The sequence below is a fragment of the Haemaphysalis longicornis genome, unplaced genomic scaffold, assembly GCF_048455015.1.
Source record: "Haemaphysalis longicornis isolate Haplotype H1 unplaced genomic scaffold, Haemaphysalis longicornis Haplotype H1 scaffold_12, whole genome shotgun sequence".
Lineage (NCBI taxonomy): Eukaryota > Metazoa > Arthropoda > Arachnida > Ixodida > Ixodidae > Haemaphysalis > Haemaphysalis longicornis.
Window position 1 is genome coordinate 79,835,098 of NW_027526225.1, and position 14,735 is coordinate 79,849,832.

Consider the following 14,735-nt stretch of genomic DNA (forward strand, 5'->3'; position numbering starts at 1 on the left):
ATTTACTGAGTGCGATGGCGTAACCAAGTTTTTATTCCCGTATGGGCTTTCGGTTTTTTTTCTACCGGTCGTTGTAATAAAACCTGAGACGGAGTGAACTTATCTTTAAGTTTAAAGGGACCCTGAAACTCTTTCAATGAACGCTTAGACTATTTCCTTCGCGTCTGGAAGCACTGCGAAAGCAACAGTTATCGCCAGCACGAAGCGGTACTGCGTGATTTGCTCGTCGCACCAGATACGCCTTCCGTTTCCGCTTTCTTTTTGTGGTGTTATTTTTAAAGTTGCTATCGAGAAGGGTTCATTACTGCAACTGAAGGAAAACCGGCCAACAGCCGCTACATGGCCTCAGTGACGTAATTCGGGCCGTCGAAGAATGTCAAGACCAGGAAAGAGAGAAAAATCTTTTGAGCGAGTTTCCAAGTTATCTGATGGGCATAGAACAATAATTTTTTGGCTGAGATACTTTGCGACCTCCCAGTATAAGTACTGGGTGTGTTGGGTGACTACGTTCTGCAAGCATTTAGGATTTCAAAATAAGTTGAAAAAAAAAGTGTTGCAGGGTCCGTTTAAAGTTTTTTTACCGTTATTAAGAACGGGCGAGGGTTACCATGCTACTGCATACTGGCGAGAGTTATTTCGGGATGACTGCAGAGGAATCATTCGCTGCGGAGAATTTTAGGGCGTACTCTCATCGTATACGGACGGAAGCTTGCATATGTCGTTAATTGCACTGACGCCCACCGAAAACGAAGGAGAGGGAAAGTCAATTTCTCAAGCTTAGATCAGCTTTATTATTTTTATCTCTAGTGAAGCTTAGAAAGTGGATACCGGGGCGAGCTACCAAGCTTTCACTAGCGATATAATTACATAAGTGGGTCCGCAAGACGAGGCCACCCCCACACAGCAGTTACCATGGGCATGGGAAACCAAGACACCTTGGGTATACTGGTATTCGCAATATGGTGATCTGGCGAGCTTAGTTTTGTATTCGATCCGAAGAACAATTTTCATAAAATATATAATGGCAAGCAGCATGTATTTTTTGGTCATGTCTAGGTTAAATAGGGCATGTTAGATTAGGTTAAACGGGTCATGCACACAAAACGCAAGTTTGGTTCTTTCGGAAGATTGCGTCCTCAGAATCATACTGGCACCAGTTTTAACGCACTCTTCTCTCAAGTAAGCTTTGTAATTAGGAAAAAAGGGAATTGCCATGCGACCGGCTCATTTCCCGCAACAGAACCTATGATGTCATATGTACCCAGCTGTGCAATTGGCTGTGCAATTGTGCCCAGCTGTGCAAAGCAAACGCAAACTAGGCAGGACTTATAAGCTTGGCGAACGAGCTATTTGCGCCTAAATGTAGTGCATATTCATTTTACAGCAGTCAAAATGGTGCGGTAAACAATGAAAGTTGCGAAAATGCACGTAAGCATAAAATTACAGATGCGCACTGCTGTTGGTGCTGTGCTCACTATGCTTGTTTTAGCTGCACAGCACTCCGCTGCTTTGAAGTTGTCTTTCTCGACACTGGCCGACTGGCGTAAGCGACGTTGCCTTACGGGACCCTGTTTGTCCAGGATACCCCATGTTTCACGAAACGGTTACTACCTACCGTAACAAAAACAAGCCAGGTGCAAATACCGCCAAAAACAAAGCAACGGAAGGCAATGGTCCGTGGCTGAGTATGGTAGCGCCATCTGGGAGGACTGACGGCAAGCAAGGCTGCAGAGCTGAATGACGCAGTGGAAGTTGGTTTGAGTACGCACACTTATGACTCCATGGCATACATCAACACAACATACGATCTGGCCGGATAATCAAAATGTTGACCTAAATTGATTAATTTCTCAATGAATATCATTTGCTGCCGGACAAGCGCTAGGGGCACCATAAAACACGAAATCTTTCGAACAACACAAGCTTGTATTTTGTCTGCATGGCCCCTTTAAGAAAAAGAGAGGGAAGGCGCTAATAAATAAGCACTGATGATTACTTTACTGCCTAATGCGAAATTTGTGCGCAGCACGAACTGCGGTCATATCGATCACGGCGCTAATCTGCACCATCTCAGGAAGTGATCACGTGATCAGCAAACGCACTGTAGGTGGGGCCGATGTGACGGTGCGGCAGGGCCTACATTTATTCAGAGTTGCGTGGGGATGACAACATGGGCCCGAGAATCGGAGAGCGCCCATAGAGTGTGGCCGAGCAGCGCGGTGGCCATTGTGTTCTGTCTGCGTCATCATCTGCATTACTGATGATGATGGGGCGCGGGCGCTGATGATGACGATGCCGCAACAGCACGGCTGCGCGCGCTACTCTGCCGTTATTTCGCAGCGCGGATCATGTTGTTGCAAATCGTGTTTGAAGCTCCCGCGCAAATGCCACGTGGTTCGGATGAGCTACGAACGGAGGAGGAGCGTCTGGCAAAAGTGTATGGGGGAGGCAGTGAGAGAGATGACGCCATAGCAGCGCGTGCCGCCCTCCCCCTCGCACTTTCGCTGACCTTGAATGTTAGATTGGCGGAGCGAGGCGTTTTTAAATTTTGTGCCTGGTGTAATTGATCTTTTTCTCTGACTCAATTAAGCTTTTATAATTAGGCTTTTTCTCTTTTGTTCACGGCTGCGGTGAGAACGAAATCAAACGCTTTTTCATAGGCGATTTTTTTTCATGGTCTAAAAATGCCTTGTAAAAGGATTTAGTGTATTCTGATTTTTCTATCACTTGATTGACAACATGCAAGTGATCAATGATTGATACCCTTTCCTCACCCCAGCCTGCTCTCTGCGTTAGTGGAAGTGCAGCCTTTAAACTATCCGGCTAACTATACTTAGGTGAAAAGCGTGTGCACAACTGAGAGTAGGCTGATGGGTCTGCGACTCTTGATGTCCTTGGGGTCTCCCTTCTTATGAATCAGAATAATAATGGCGTTTTTCCGGGCTATGGGTGCTTTTGGAGTCTTCAAGCATTCCGAAAATAGTACAGCAATATTTTTCAGTACAATATCTCCTCCCTCCTTTAAAATATCCACAGTTATGCCATCGTCACCGGCAGCTTTTCCTCTTTTTATGCCTTTGAGAGCTTTTTCTACCTCCTCTTTAGTTACTAGTGCAACATCGCAAGTTGATCTTGCGGTCTGACTATTTTTTCCTGGTCTAACGTAGCTCGCATACAGCCTGGTGTAGAATAGTTCTGCTGCCTTTATTATTTCGCCCAAGTTGTGCGTTATGCTACCCTGCTCTTCTCTTGGTGCGTACATCTTATCTTTTCCGTTGGCTAGCTTTGTCTCATTTCCTTTCAAGCTTCTCCTATTTGCAGCGTTTCCTCGATCACTGCCATGTTGTATGCGCGAATGTCGTTTCTTTTACTTCTGTTAATCAGTTTCGGCAGCTCGGCTAAGTCAATGTCATCTGCTGTACTTGGCACTTTCATGCGGTACGTTTGTCAACTACTTACGTCGTATTTTTAGTTAGTTTGTTTCCTACATGTTGCTCCTCCCGCAGCTGCTGCGTATTCACTGATTGCCGATGTTAGGTTGTCATTTAGCCTGCCTACATTGATCTCGTTCTGCTCGTTTAGAAGCACGAATTTGTCTTGAAGAGTTATTTCAAACTCCTGCGATCTGGCTCTGACAGACTCCATGCGGGGTTTCTTAGTTTTTACGGATTTCCTTCTTTCTCTTTTAATGTTAAGCCTTGGCTTGCATCGAACCATTCTATGATCGCTACTCCGAATCTTCCTTACCTGTGTTTGTACCTAAATTGAAGTCAACTTCGTTCTGTGATGTACGAGCTTTTTTCATGTCCATTTCCAATTCTTTCGTTTGTAAAGGACTGTGTTCATCAACCTACGGTTTTTTTCTCTCTGCAAATTCCACCAGTGCACCTCCTCGATCAACTGTTGCGATTGTTTATACGGAAGTTTCCAACTGACCTTTCTCCCATTTGCTTCTTACTGACCTTACCGATCTCCCATCACGATTGTGAACTGCGTTGTTGCCTTCTTCATTGCTGATTCGACATCCTCGTAGAAGCTATCTACGGCTTCATCATCATAGCTGGTTGTTGGCGCATATGCATATACTTTCTTCAACCAGTATCGCTTGTTTAGCTTGATCACAGCAGTTGCGACTCTCTCGCTAATGCTGAAAAACTCGTCCACGTTTCCTGCTGTTTCTGTGTGGATAGAAAATCCCGCCCCGTGTTCTTTCGTCTTTTGTCTGTAGCATAGAATATTCCCGCTAGTGATCTCCATGAAACCTTCTCCTGACCTTCTAACTTCGCTTAACCCTACAATATCCCGTTTACGACCGAGAGGTCCTCTAATAGTACAGCTAAGCTTCCCTCGCTAGACAGAGTGCGTGCGTTGAACGTTGCCAGGGTTAATTTTCGAAGGCGGCCTGTCCGGATCCGGGGATTCTTAGCCCCCTATGCTGTATCCTTGTTCTGACCGCCGCCGTGGACAGGTGCTCTAGAGCTGCTGGGGAATGAGAGGTGGCGGTCATCTACTACACCAGGGTGGCAAGATCCTCCTCTGATGAGGGAGTGCTGTTTGTTAGCATGGTTGAACCTTCCTAGTGTAGCCTCTTAGGTATCCGGGATGATGGTTACTTCCGGAGCATGCAGCACTCCATACCTGCATGGGTTGGGCATAGAGAGCCAGACGAAAAACAGAAAAAAATCCCCCCACCTCCCCGAAGGGGATCGTAAGGAAATGCGAATGCATTGGGTGCACTGAATTCTTCTTTGCGGTATCGTTGCCGCGAGGGATTCGACTTCACCGACTTCCCTCGCTATCAAGGCGCCAGTCAGCAAGCACTCACGGAGAGAGGCGCGCGCTCCCTGCATTAATATGCGCAGCGAGCGGAGAGGTGTACGCGGAGAGGAGAGAGAGACCCGCGCCAGCCCGCGCGCGAGCTCTCTCTCCGCCCCGAGCTCCGCGATGCGAGCGCCCTCACACGCCGAGCGCGCTCCTCCTCTCCACTCACTCTCCGCTACTCCGCCCGAGCTCCGCGATGCGAGCGCCCTCACACGCCGAGCGCGCTCCTCCTCTCCCCTTGCCCTCCGCTACTCCGCACCTGCTCCGGTTGCTAGGCGCGCGCCACTTCTGTTGCTAGGCGCACGCCGCTCAACGACGCAAGACAACCTGCGGCTAAGAAATGCCTTCGCATTTAAAAAAGATGCGGAAAAGTTTCTACGCCTGGTTCTGAAGGAATAAGCTGAGGCGATAGCTTACCGACGAGAGGTCCACCTGACGTCTGGCCGTTGGAAAAGCGAGGCAATGCTACGTTAAATGCGAGGCAATGCTAAGTGCATCCTACGATAAATGGATAGTTTGAAGCTCAGTTGGCCAAAATGTCCGCTGAAGGTGTATTAGCGTCCTTCCTTGCCATTTGCACACTTTTATAGGCCTAAAAAATGTTCATCGGAACAACAGCGGCCTTTCGGAAAGAGTGCACGACGTCGAAACGACAATGATAACGGAACGCGAAGGTTTCCACAATCTAGACCAACACCGAAGAACAGAAAAAAAAACCAGAAACGAGCGATCCCTATTTATTTATGATGATTAGTATAGTGGTGACGCGATTCCTACCTTATGTGTATGCACTCTGGTGGTGAACTCTGGGTCCGTTGGTGTGGCGCGATCGGATCGACGTTGGCTTTAAAAGGTAAGAGACTCAGGTTTGATTCCAACCTCGGGAAGCGTTCTAATTCTTCTTCATTTCACCCACTATCATCATCATCGTCAGAGGAAGTTGCCTTTGCTGCAGCGCATTTTCGGTGTACTACAGACGACATCACGGAGTGATTGGAAGCTGTGCTTTAAATGTTCAAGTATAATTTAAAGAATAGTTGATGAGTGATGACTACCACAGGACAGCCCTCATCAGGAAATGCGATTTCTGTACAAGATAGAGGTATCGAAGCAACACTTCTGCTCACATCACCCACTTACACACAATTTACCGGGCAAAATTTACCCAGATATATATTTTACAAAACGCAGTGTCTAGTGTGCCCTCAGACGGCACTCCAGCTCAGCGCTCCAGGCACGGCTTGAGCGCCCTCCGACAATATACGAATACGTGAGACTCGGCTGATAGGGGCCACAGCGTCTGTTGTTACATCAAATACGGAACACAGGGCCTCATGGGTCATCAGCGCTCACGCAAGTTAAGCGCGCATCGCAGGCATGGAATGGGCGAGACCTCTCTGTGTTTGCACGTGCAAGAGTGTGTAACGTCTTCCTTGCCACAAAGCTCCTTTATGTGCTTCAAGTGCTTCACTGTGCGCGAGCAAAAGTTCAGGCCCTACATAGAGTTTTTGCAACATTTGTGTGGGGCTCTCAATGGGAACCTATGCGCAGGAGGAGGAGGAATAAACATTTAATTGAGCAGGGACAACTTGTTTCTTCCTTTAAAGGCAGGGGGTGTTGGGCTCATGCATTTGTTTGTGCACCAACTTGTGTCTCGTTTTTTCTTCTACAAATTGGTTGATCACCCACTTTTACTGACTGTACTTCAGCAGCGCATAAGTTTCCATTTTCCTTTTTTGCTTGTATGTACGGGCGAGGTCAATACGAAGCCTCCATGGGGATTTCTCAAAGAGGTCGTGGAGTCATTTAACTTTCTTACCGCGCGGTTTTCCTTGGAATATCTGTTCAGCATGTCAAGGAAAACTATGACGAACACTCTTATTGAAAGTCTATTCCCGGTGCCCGTTTATCGCCAGCCTTACTTAGGCCACCAGAAAAGCAATGTTTTAAAACGCGTAATGAGCATGTGTATCCCGCCAAATGCAAAAACATTTTTCTTCAAGCTTCATTCTTCCACACTCCCAGTTAAGACATGGCTGCGCGAAAAAGGAATGTCTATTCCTTGGTCGGACAATTGTCGCCTCTGTAATCAACCAGAGACAATTGATCATTGTTTTGTGTTGTGCCGGGACGCTGTGTTCTTCTGGGACGTTTTGCAGCGGACACTAAAAAAGGACATCGACATCACCCCGTACACCATTCGCTTCCTGCCATTTGAAGATGTTAATCGGGTGCCATATGACGTTTTCGATCTCCTAGGATTGTTTAGCTTGTGGAAGTGCCGTATGACTGATCGGCATGCGGAACCCCCTAGGCCGACCAAGTGCATTTTTCGGGAACAGGCGGCGTTGGTGCGGAGCGTTTATGCTGCGCAGAGTGATCCACCAGAGTGGCTGCCTCTTTTGGATGCGTGCGTTTGCTTGCCTGAGTTTTGATCTTTGTTCGACTGTCTGTTAGTGCTTAAATTGTGTGTTAAGTGTCTCGTAAGTTTTCTAACATTTCCATGCATTAAAGAAAAAAAAGAAAAAAAAAGTTGTGGTGTCTACTAGAGGCTCCATCTTCGGTTCCTGTTCCTGAAGTCGGTGGTTCGAACCCTGCACGCCCTGCCTTTAATTTTTTTCTACATTCTTAAGTTTTATTATACTTTATGGCGTAGATTAGCTTTTGGTGCTTTAAATGAGTGTTTTCCTTTCTTTTGGTTTGGTTAGGTTAGGTTAGTTTACGTTACTTTGCCTTAATGGAGGCGAAGAAGTGCCAAACGGGTTGCATTTTTCATAAAAATGCCGATGGACGTCGCTTTAGTGGAGTGCCTGTAGTACCTTTGAACGGCACTCTAGGCACAGCCTTTATAAAATTATATCTCTGGGTGAAGCAGTCACGCCCTCTGGGGAGGGACTCAGTTTTTTGTAAACTGGGAAAACATTTGCAATCACGGTAATTTGTGCAAGCTGCCCGATTACAGAGTCGCTTACATTACTCTTGTGCTCACGAAGTATACCGTTTTTATATTTGCAAGTTTAAGGAATGCAGGCGTTTTTGCAGAGAGAATAATGTGCAAACCTAATAAATCCTGTAAACGTTATTCCTCAACCGGGATAACGCCATAGCATTACAGGGTACTGCACACTCAGGACCTGCGGCTACAGGCACAGGATGGTGACTTCTTTTCTGCCCAGAGGGCAATTTATTGCTGTTCATTAACAAAAGAACTCACTCCTCCCTCGTGAGAAATTTATAACGTAAGATCTAGGGCAATATGATTCCACATAAAAAAATGTGCGTGGCTGGGCACAACATCGGCACTTCTGCGTTTCAATAAATACGTTTTCAAGAGAAAGAGGAAGCCCAAATGAAAGACCATACCACGCGGACGGCCTTCACTTTGTCCGTGAGCTGCACAGCGGACGAGTTCCTCGTTAATTCATGCCTCTTAAGAGCCCACTAAAAGCCGGATGAGGCCGGCAGTTTATATTCACTTCCGGTACGATGAGGCGTTTAAATCTGAGGAGATCGCTTATTTTTTTCTTTCTTTTTGTCATAATCCCGAAGCCCCTTCTTTTACACTTCCTCGTTTTCGAGAGCACAAAGGGGTGCAGCGGAGGCAATTTGTTATCGCTTTATACTCTTTTTCATTGCTCCTAGACTGGAACTTTGTGGTAGTATATAGCCGCAGGAGGAACGGCTTCACAGGCGATACTTGCAGGTTATTCTAACGCGCACTTATCCTCGGAAGTAAGCCTTTTAAACTTGGGAACGGGAAAATGAGAATGAACATTCAAACGAAAGCTTTAAGTGCCCCATCCTGCTAAAAACCGTCGTCATTGTTGCAGCCGTTGTGCGAAAGAGAAAATGGCCGCCGATGTAGAAGCAAAATACCAGTCACTTCATGGTACATAGTAAAACAAAATGGCACCGCAGTGCCGAAAAAAATAGAAGCGCACACTCACGCGTAAGACTTGAATGTAGCGAAGCTGTAAACAACCTTCACGACTATCACGAAGGTTTAAGTCCACGATTGCAGCCGATTTGCTTCTTCTTCGCTGCTGCAACGACCTTGACTCCATCATTGTTGCTATGAGTGTGACCCGCCTTCGTTTTTAGATGCGACTGGATCTCATTCACTCACCTTGTCCCTAAATACGGCGCTGTTGTTGTCCGTCCACACCCCTCCCCCATTCTCCTCGCCGTGCGAGCTGCGCTCTCCGCCGCTCACCCCCTCTCCTCTCCGATAGCGAACACTCTCTCGCGAGGGGCATTGGATTGGATTCGATTGGGTTGGCTTGGCTTGGCTTGGCTTGGTTTGGTTTGGATTTGGATTGGATTGGATTGGATTGGATTAAAGTGGATTGTGTTGGATTGTGTTGCGTCATAGCCGCGCCACGTTGCGTCATAGCCGCGGTCCTTCCCGCACCGGCGTTCCGATTTCCATCGATGCGTTGAATGGAGCCTTACAATTCTGCTATCGCCCGCGCAACCGTAACAAGCACCGATCACTGTGATAACAGGAATGCTAGCACCACTGAAGACAAGGCTGCGAAGCGGCGTGAACGTGATGCTGAACGCAAACGATTGAAGCGAGCAGCCGATTCCGAACTTCGTTAACGTGATACCGAACGCAAACGGTTAAAGTGAGCAGCCGATGCTGAACTTCGTCAAAGTGAAGCCGCTGCCGTACGCGAGAAGAGAGCGGCCGATGCTGAACTTCGTCAGCGTGAAGCCGCTGCCGTAAGCGAGAAGCGAGCGGCCGAATCCCCCAAGTGAACCCCCAAGATGTGTCGCATCTCCACAGGGTTCCCCTCGCGGGAAAGTGGGGTAATTTTTTCGGAAGTGATAATAATTGGACATCACTTTGGTGGTGCGTACGCTGTGACGTGTCTTTCTCGTTCCGAGCAAGTGTTGTCACCATTAAAGCGAAGGCTGGAGTCTTTCTAGTTCCGAGCAAGTATCTTAAGGATTATGGGGAACGCGGGAGCAGTTTTGCAGCCAATCTTGGTCAATTCTTCTAAGTGGGTATGCTTGGCTTGACAAACGCCCGCCGGGGACGCTGGGTGGTCGTCGCGAGGCGCACACACACGAGCCCTCGGCATTTGGTTTTTTAACCTCCGGGCGGTCGCCGCAATCTCCCAAAGCGGGTATGCTTGGCTTGACGAACGTGCGCAGGGAACGCTGGGCGGTCCTCGCGAGGCATGCACACACGGGCGCTAGGCATTCTCTTGGTTTAGTTAACAGCCGAGCGGTCACCGCGAGGCCCTGGCTCATGTGCGCTCTCGGCACTTTCTTTGTATTCTTAACTGCGGGCACAAAAAATTACGATGTTCTAAACAGCTTTTCTGTTAAAAACACAATGAGGCTCTTGCTGGATTTCAGCCCGAGTTCCCTGAGGAAGAGCTGATTGCGTTACGAGGGTACTAGCTCAGCACTTCGTTCCTCTTTGTTGCATTGAAAACTGCCCTTCAGAGATATAAAATCACAGGCTTTCTACAATAGCAGCACATTCACTGACATATATTAAAAACATCAGTAGGCTCACCGGTACATATTTCCGGTAGACGCACACAGGATTGGAGGAGATGCAACCAGCCCAGCGGTTGTAGTTGAGTGGCGTAGACACCTCACCAGTGGTGTAACGAGCGTCAGCCTTCTTCGTTCCCCGCAACGGGGGAGCGTGACGGCACGTGAGTTTACATGTGCTTTGATTTTAGAGAAGGTGTCGCGTGAAGTTGAGCCAGTTTACCCCTGTAGAAGTCATTTGCGTCAAAAGACGACAGAACAAAATCTAAGAATGCGACGCAAACACGGCGCAGCCCAAAAGAAGTTTGTTGTAAGTATTGCTAGGCTTTCGCCTTTGGAGCACGTAAAGAAACTTAAGTGTCCGAGGAATTTTTCTTCGTCCAGCCTACACACGTAGTTACTGGTATTCAGGGTAAATGGCTGGTTTTCCCAACTTTTTATTTTCAGCGGAAAATTCTTCATACTTAGAGATGCGTAAATTCCATGCATCAAAATCATTTTGAAAATAAGAAAGAACGCTTTTCCCCCACATTCCGCACTGTGTTTATGGTAACACAGTTGATGTACTAAACCGGTGTTGACCACAGTCTTTGGGTCTTTTCTCCTCCCATACGCACCTCCTCCTTCTGAGGCTACAATGCCATTCTTCTCTGAATGAAGTAAGCCATCTTCATTTCCGTCTTTCCTGTTGTTTTATATTGACCCATAGTATTTAGGGTAATAACATTTGTGCCCGTAATCCGCGGTGCGCAAAGTGCTGGGTGGAATTGTAAAGTCCTGCTGTTATGGAAAAGTTCTGAAAAAAAAAGTGTTCTCTTTGCGCCTTGGCGTTGTTGCCAACGGAGACGAAACCGTTGGGGAGTAGAGGTATGCAGCTTGGCTGTAGAAGCATCGTGTCTTTGAAGGACGAGCGCTCTAGCGCGAGGCGTTGGAAAACGAGTGTTCCGGTGTGTTCTTATAATACGCGTTTTTCCCTTGGAGATCAAATGTTCTAGCGCGAGGCGTTGGAAAACGAGGGTCTAGGTGTGTTCCTTCAGTGCGCCTTACGTTCCAGCGCGAGGCATTCGAAAGCGAGTGTCGCGGTGTTTTAGTACCATGACTACATGATACTACGACGACATGAGACGACGATGACATCAGACGCCAACGGACCCAGCCCCTAAGGGACTTCGCCCTTAAAAGGTGGCTTTTAAGTGCGAATGCACTTTATAAGCGACCCCAAACCATCCACCGCCGGCGGCGGCGGCGTCGGCGTCCACAGTGCTCTTTAAAGAAGAAACAGCATCCGGCGCCAGGTTTCGATCCGAGGACTTTGCGGGCCGCAGCCCGACGCTCTACCGAATAAGCCACGGACGCGACGCTGATATTGTCCGTAACGCGCCTTATATCTTTAACGCATTCAAACTACGTCGTCAGCGGCGTGCGTTGGCGACTCAGCGGCGTTATAGCGGCTTGATAACTGCGTGGTGTACACGTGATACTACAAACCCGATGGAAGAGATGGAAGAGAAGGCGGCGAGGCGGTGGGCTGCGGGGGCCGAGCGCAAGCGCCGCAAGCGGGCCGACAGCCGTGCATTCGCACTTTCACATTCTCCCCCTCGGGGAAATGCGGGGGAATTTTTTTTCTCTTCAAAGCTTGAAGATGATTTACTCCATATTGTAGTTCCTGTAAAGCGTGCATCTCCACACATAGAGTGTACGTGTGGCAAAGCCTACCTTAGGTAACGATCTTTCGCTACGTTCGTTTCGCTGCAAATTTCGACACAGAAATATGGAATGTGCGAACCATATACACTTTGGCGGGTACCGCACAGCAGTGGAAATATTTTCCTGTTCACGTCGCTTCTTCCCCGTCGTTCTGGTGCGACGTCTCCGCATCGCCTTCAGTCGAGTTGTTCCTTTCAGCCTTTCAGCGCCACGCTAAACACCTTCTACTGCGTCCAAGACGTCAGATAGAGCGACCACATGCTGGGGAACCTGTAGGGCCGGTAAACATGAAAGCAGAACTTTGGTTCTTCCACTGTTATTTTTGTGGTTTCCTTTTGGTTGCTTACATTTTACCTCAGTTTGAGTGACAGCAGTAAGTAAAAGGCGACGGAATGGTTCTGACGTTTTCCATAGATATTATTAAGTAACTATATACAAGGGAACCCTGTTCATCGGTTTTTCACCGGACCGGGAAAACACAACGTAACAACCAGGAAAATTCAGCAGTGAAGAAACCTTAGAAAAGGAAGGAAAACAGTGTAGGTTTGACTTTCAATTATGTATTTCTACAACTTTGGCTTTGGAGCCTTAAAAAACTCGAGAATGTAGGATTGCTGCTTTTTGCGATCGCTGGAAAACACCACGCGTGGCAACGCAAGGTCCGTAGAGATGTCGACTCTTTTCCGCGCTGGCTGCTTGTCTACTGCGTTTAGTACGTCAAGCTTTTTTCAGAGGGAAAGCACCTCCCGTTTTCGTGACTCCATCAAGGTACGGCGAAGTTTACCTTTGCAAGTTCAACGATGTTCTCAACTCAAAGCTTCAAGAGCATGACGACGACGAGAGCGCGTGCTATTCATGCGGTGGTGCTTTTATGGCAACTTCCGTTGTAAATGCAGGGATGATGGTGATGTAACAGTGATGATTTTAATACATGTGACTTATGGGAGCTGCGCCGGAACTCGACAAACCGAACGTAGCAGCCGGGATAGAGAGAGAGAAGAAACTTTATTCAAGAGTCGTTCGTTGCGAACTCCACACTGGACGGAGGTGGTTCCCGGGAAAACGCAGCACCGAGGATCGTTAGAGCGGGGTTGTACTGTGTCGTTTTTAAGGCGAAGTGACACGTATTCGTTTCACACAGAGATCTGCCTCGGTTGAGATCCCCTTTGTTCAAGATAATGGGGATGATATTCCTGCAATTATATGCTTGGAATTCAAATGTTCTAAACGTTGCAACACATATTTTGCAACAGCGACTGATATACCTGCAGTAGAACCCCGATTATGCGTCCCCGGGTTCCACGGCAACCCGCGTTTTACGGCGGACTAGTTGAGTCCTACCGAAGTCCCCATAGGAACAATGCGTTAACAACCTAGGTTTTCCAACGTGATTTCATGCCTGACCCGCGTAATCCGACGACCCACGCGAAGCGCGGGACCGACCGGCGGATGAAATCATAGTGCCGCGAGCCTCTTGCGCGGATCTTGAGCCCGCTCAATCGGTTCGCTCCGGCGTAGCTTTCTTCTCCGTCTCATATTTTGTTTCTCTCCTCATCAGCAGCCACCCACTCCTCTGCACGTGTTCTTATCTGCCTATCAGCAGTGAATCACCAACGAGACTAGGCTGACAGGCTTAGATTTCCACATGTGTTTGTCGTGTCGTGTGTGCCATGATTCGCACTGGCTGACGGGAATCGCGGCAGAGGGTAGAGGTACAATGTTGGTTTTAATACAGCGTGATTGGCGTGTGCACTGCATTATTCTTTTCGCATTTATTTTTTTATTGATTTCGGTTCCGGATCCCTGCGAAACACTAGTTGGTAGTTTACAGTGAAGTCTCTTGCAAATCCATCGCACGGCACTGATGAACAGGCATAATAGTTGTTCGGGTTTTACTGCACCCGCATTTTACGACGCTTTTTCACGGTCCCGAGAACGTCGTATGATCGAGGTTCTACTGTGCTTGTCTACGCAATGCTCGATTTGCCACAAAAGGCTACATTCCGTAAATGAGTCAGTGAACTCCTCACTGATACCTTGACTGCACCTTCGTTAGTAACCCAGTTCTTGGAGTAACCCCATTTAACCTCAATATTTACAGAAGCTTTTGTTGATTCTGGTCTACGTGATTACTCGTATAATTTATTAGCACACCTGCCTCTCATGCCGTACGAATTCTTTCTTTCAGCACCTCTGCTGACAGATCTATTTTATGTAAGTTAAAGTCGTATGAAACCTTTGACGGCAAGCTTTGCGTTCCAATAATTTCTTTGCTATCTGTGATTACTTACTTAGCATAGATACAGCTAGAAATTCCTCTCCTGAAGCATGCAAGACACTCAAAACCTTCATACCACTGCCTTATTTCTTCTGATGTCACTCGTACATTGAAACCCCCAGCATTAACTCTTATGTGTAGTTACATCTCAAGAGTGAAATAGGACGATAAAAACTTTAGGCATCAGCGAATTCCAGCAGTTCCGAGTCTAAAGTCCCGGTTATTAAATCGCATATGCACAAGAGATTCCATGCCACACCCTCAACTAAATGCACTTAGAAGCTGCCGTTCCAGTATTTCCATTCCTTCTACACAAGTCGCTGCATGATTAGTAGCATAAGCGCTGCTAAACTGTCCCCACCACAGGGTTCAAAGATTCTAACCACTGAAGCCCAAAACTTTATTATTTTTCTTAAGT

At 47.5% G+C, this 14,735-nt stretch overlaps 1 protein-coding gene across 3 annotated transcripts in view; it reads right to left on the minus strand.

Moving 5' to 3' along the window:
* The window catches only part of LOC144162851 (arrestin domain-containing protein 2-like), a 313,049-nt gene that overhangs the window by 58,693 nt on the left and 239,621 nt on the right, over positions 1-14,735 (minus strand). The window lies entirely within an intron of this gene.